The following is a 5,098-nucleotide window of genomic DNA, read 5'->3' as shown; positions in this document are numbered from 1 at the left end:
ATCTCTCCTATTTCTTCACCACCACCAGATGGTCATCCAGCATTGATATAAGCTTTGATTGACAGTCACTATGTTTTGTTTAATTGCTATAGTTGAGCCCCCTCCCCTTCTCGCTATCTCCTCTTTTCCTCCTGAGGGAACACACAGGGCCGTCCTCAGCTCCGATGAGCTGTGAGTTGGGAGATACCATTTTAGAGATGCTGTGACATTAATAGCCAGATGTGTGAACCCCCCCGAGGGTCAGTTGGTCCAGGTCAGGGCGTTTGTCTGTGTGCAGGAGACTGTGGAGTCCTATTCCCAGATCTACCATGACAGATATGGGAATGATAGCAGGGGACATAGTAAGGGAGGGCGGGAGGGAACAGACAAAGGGAGGGGGTTGCTTACAGACCACCAGAAGGGGAAGGCAAGGGAAGGAGAGATAGAAGGGAAAGCAAGGGAAGGAGAGATAGAAGGGGAAGGCAAGGGAAGCAGAGATAGAAGGGGGAAGGCAAGGGAAGGGAGAGATAGAAGGGGGAAGGCAAGGGAAGGAGAGATAGAAGGGGGAAGGCAAGGGAAGGAGAGATAGAAGGGGGAAGGCAAGGGAAGGAGAGATAGAAGGGGGAAGGCAAGGGAAGGAGAGAAGAAGGGGAAGGCAAGGCAGGAGAGATAGAAGGGGGAAGAGAGATGGAGGACAGAGTGGAGAAGGATGTAGGATCAAGGGACAGGGGAGAGAGGTAGATAGAGGGAGAGGGGAGAGGAGGGGGGATCAGGGAGACAGGGGAGAGGAGATAGGGAACCAGGGGACGGGGAAGAGGTTGATGAGGGAGAGGGGAGAGGAGGGGGATGCAGGGATCCAGGGGACAGGAGAGAGGAGATAGGAACCAGGGACAGGGGAGAGAGGTTGATNACATACAAAATAGAGACCAAAGAGAAGACTGAAAGTCTCACCTAGCCCAGAGCCGAGTACAGCGGACGTATTGGGGTTCCAGCTGGAAGGGGTTAATCATCTGGGCTTCTGGGCCGGGGCTTCCAGCTTGACCCCGGTCAGGCTGATGTTCTGAGCCAGGTAGTACTGGTAGAGCTCAGCCTCGGCCGGGGCCAGACCCAGGTGCAGACCGTGTTGAATCTGCTTCATGTTCTGTTGCAGCAGCATCATGTTGTGCATGTGTTTCTCGCTGGTCATGTGGATGGCGCAGGTTCCTCGCCACGTTGGTCTCGTAGTCACACACCTGGAGGAGGACAAGAGCAGAGGTGTATATATATATAAATGGTGAGGAGAATTTGTTGAATGGGTTCCCAAAGGATGTGTGGTAACTATACTGAACAAGAATACTGTACAAATGCAACATGCAACAATTTCTAATATTTTGCTGAGTTACAGTTCATATAAGGAAATCAGTCAATTGAAATACATTCATCAGGTCCTAATCGATGGATTCCTCATGACTGGGCAGGGGCACAGCCATGAGTGTGCCTGGGAGGCATAGGTCCACCCACTTGAGAGCCAGGCTGACCCACCGGGGAGCCTAGCTGACCCACCAGGGAGCCAAGCTGACCCACCGTGGAGCCAAGCTGACCCACTGGGGAGCCAAGCTGACCCACTGGGGAGCCAAGCTGACCCACCGGGGAGCCAAGCTGACCCACTGGGGAGCCAAGCTGACCCACTGGGGAGCCAAGCTGACCCACTGGGGAGCCAGGCCCAGCCAATCCGAATGAGTTTTTCCCCACAAAAGGGCTTTATTACAGACAGAAACACTCCTCCGCAACCCCCCCCCCCCAGCAGTTTACATGTTGTGTTTCTATGTTTGTTCTGTGTAAGTACTCATATACAGGTGTACGAGTTAACAGAGTGAAACACAGTAGGATGCAAGACAGATTTGTGGTTTTTCCCCTAATGGATTATGGGAAGATGATCCTAGACCTGTCTAACTTCTAATCAGAGCCAGAACAGTGGCTAATGAACTAGAATAGCCCTGATCCAACGCGTAGTGTCACCCACCTCACAACGCCACGTGGGCTTCTGTTTGGGCTTGGAGGGTGACGGGGTACCACAGCCTCCCCCAGGCTGGCGCTGGGGCACAGGGTTGGCATGGCTGTGGCAGGGGGTGTGGGTATGGCTGTGGGTGTGGGTGTGGTTGTGGTTGTACTGCTGTTCAGTGCCCCCCATTCTGCAGTGTCTGAACGTTGTTCAGATGCTTGTCCGACTGCATGTGGATGCTCAGGTTGCCCTTGGTCGTGGTGGAGTAGTTACACACCTAGAGAGAAATCAGAGATAGAGGGGGTTATTTATAGAGATACATAGAAAGGAACAGAGAGAGGGAGAGTGTAAGTAAGAGAGAGCGAAGTAGAAAGGATCAGAGAAACAAAGAAAGAGAGACTAACCTCACAGCGGAAGGGCTTGTATCCACATGTATAACTCTCTCCCCGGGCCAGGCGTGGGTGAGCCTGCCCGGTACGGCAGTACACACAGGACCCTCCAGACTCTGGGTGCTTCTCCTTCATGTGGGCGTCCAGTGTCTGCTGGTACTTGTAGTGCCAGTTACACTTGGGACACTTCAGTGTCTTGCAGGAGTTACGAGAGTGCATCATGTCATGTGTCCACCTAAGGATCGGGAGGACCCTAAGACCGTGGTCACATTTGGGGCACTCTACACCACTGCCTGGGGACCCCTCGGCCAGTCCGGGGGTTCCAGGGGTACCCCGGCGTGCCAGGGGTTCCAGGGTTTCCCCATGCTGATGCAGGGGTCCCGGACTCTCGTCGTCTCGTGGCATCATCAGGTGAGAGGAGGGGGAAAATCCATCTGGACCACCCAGGGCTTCACTGGTTGAGTCGTTACTGCTATCTCTATCTCTGGCTGGGGCTGAGTTCAGCTGATTCTTCTCCATCTCCTCACGGGAGGAGGAAGAGGAGGGTGAGGGATCTTTGTTGTCGCTGTACTTCAGCACGCTGTTGGACAAGGGGGAAATACTTTGGTTTAAAAGAGGGAAATCTTTGCTACTGGTGCTGTCGCCCACCCGTTCATCCTCCTCCGTCTCCATTTCTACCCCTCCGTTGGAGTAAATGTCCTCCATGTCTTCTTCTGGACTCTCTCCTCCTTCTGTGCCCGGCTCGTGTTTGATCAGCGGGTACGGGTTCAGGTCCAACCGCTGTCCATTGGGATGCAAAGTCCGTGGAGCACGGCCCTCGCAGTCACTCTCTGAAGAATCCCGCTCCCGGCCTGTCGCCATGGGAGATGAGCGAAGGAGGGACGCAGAACTGGTGGGCGTTCTGATGGAGGCGCCGGTCACACCCCCCGATGTTTGGATTGGTCTCGGCCTTTGGCATGGGTGGGGTTCTGGGGGTTTGGTCGGCGGGATTCGAGCTCGCGCTCCCTTTCAGGAAAGCAAATCCAGCCTGGAGGGAATCAGCGTTCTCAGCGTGGAACGTGTTCCACAGGCCGCGGAACCCCGGGTCGGGACCTAGGAAGTTAGCGGCGGTAGGAAAGTGGGGTAGCACAGAGTTAGAGGATTTTTTTGGTTCCAAAAAGCTTATAAGAGGTTCTTTGTCCTTGCCGATCCCCTGGATAATGGCAGAGACATGCTTGTTGCTCAGGAGCTTCTGTTCCTGCTCGTTGAGCGTCATCCGGTGGTCATGGACGGCGTGCGTCACAAACGACCGGCTATAGCCGAACGACAGCTTGCAGAGGAAACACATCAGCACAGGCTTCCTCTGTCCGTCGCTCACACAGCCCTGGAACTTGGACAAGTCCACATTGTTGGGGACATCTTTGGACACACAGGAGTTTTTGGCTGCGCCGTCGACCGTCAAATAGTCTTTGTCGCTCTTGTGGCGAAGGTCGTAGACACGGAAACTGTGCAACACCGGGCTGCCGGCGCCTGCGAACGCTGAGGTATTTGGGAACGACGATGTCGCCGCCGGGTCGGCCGGGAATGCTTTCCCGAGGGATGACGCAATGTGGAAAGTGTTGATGACCTGTGGGTAGAAGGATATGGGTGCAGCTGCAGGCAACTCCGCCCTGTCCCGATTCCCCCCATGGGTGGTCAAACCGCTTTGGGATTTATTGGTGGCAGCGGTGGGATTCTGGGGGTTAGGGGGAAGTTTTGGGGTGACAGAAGGCCCCTGGTGCCGTCACCGCGATGCTCTTTGGAGTCCTCCAGGATGAAGGCAGATCCGTCTGGCTGGTAGACGATCTCACCGCACAGGTTCTCCACGTCACTATCTTCTAACTCGTCCATCTCGCTGTCTCTCTCACACACCTCTGCCACTCCATCAGGCTCCCCATCTCCCTCACTCTCGCCCTCCTCCTCCTCTTCTTCCCGCCCTGCTGTGTTAGGCATGCGAGCGTTGGGGCAATGGTGCTCCATGTACTGCTGTAAACTGGAGAAGGAAGTGGAACATTCATTACAGGGGATCTCCTTTGCTGGGGCCACCAGCGAAGCAGAAGTGTGGACATGGTCCAAACCCGATACAACAGTCCCGGTTCCGGTAACAGTCCCGTTTCCGGTAAAGCTTTCTATCCGGGTCTGCTGCTCCGTCCTCAGAGGGCTGCCGGTGTCTGTGGCATTATGGAGGGTAGCAGGGCTGTTCTCTGGTGCTGCGACAGTGTCATTGGTATTAGCGGTGGGATCCATCCCAGCGGCAGCAGCAGTTCGGTATCTCTCGGTCTCCTCTGCGTCACACGGCCCTGCTGGCAGCGACGACAGCTTATGGCCATTTTCCTGCCGCAAGACGAAAGAAGGGGAGTCACAGGTTGCCATGGCGACCTTTACATGGGGATCTCATCTCATCCAATCAGACAGGGACCTGAAGAAAGAACGAAAGAGAAAAAAGAGTGCGAAAGTCATTAATAAAGTATTACAACAATAGCAATCACACTGTTTATCAAAAAGGCACAATATTATACAACAAAATCCCATAATAATTTCAAATGTATGCAACTCAAAATGTGACTATTGAATGCTGACTGCCAAGAGAATGCCTACCACAGAGTTTACCATTAAAGTTAAAGAAGCCCCCTGACAACTTGTGAAAAGAGAAAATCCAATATAAATGTGAATAGATCTGAGCAGCTTTGTCTTAGAGCTGACAGCCAGAACCTATCGCCTGCCCCCTGAA

General features: G+C 53.9%; 1 pseudogene; it reads right to left on the bottom strand.

Annotated features, from left to right (window-relative positions):
- Positions 1-931: 931 nt before the first annotated feature.
- Positions 932-4,740, bottom strand: LOC116354713 (zinc finger homeobox protein 4-like; annotated as a pseudogene).
- Positions 4,741-5,098: the final 358 nt, after the last annotated feature.

This window comes from Oncorhynchus kisutch, linkage group LG18 (assembly GCF_002021735.2).
Source record: "Oncorhynchus kisutch isolate 150728-3 linkage group LG18, Okis_V2, whole genome shotgun sequence".
Classification (NCBI taxonomy): domain Eukaryota; kingdom Metazoa; phylum Chordata; class Actinopteri; order Salmoniformes; family Salmonidae; genus Oncorhynchus; species Oncorhynchus kisutch.
Note: the sequence above shows the minus strand (reverse complement) of the source record. Positions and strands in the feature narration are given on the sequence as shown.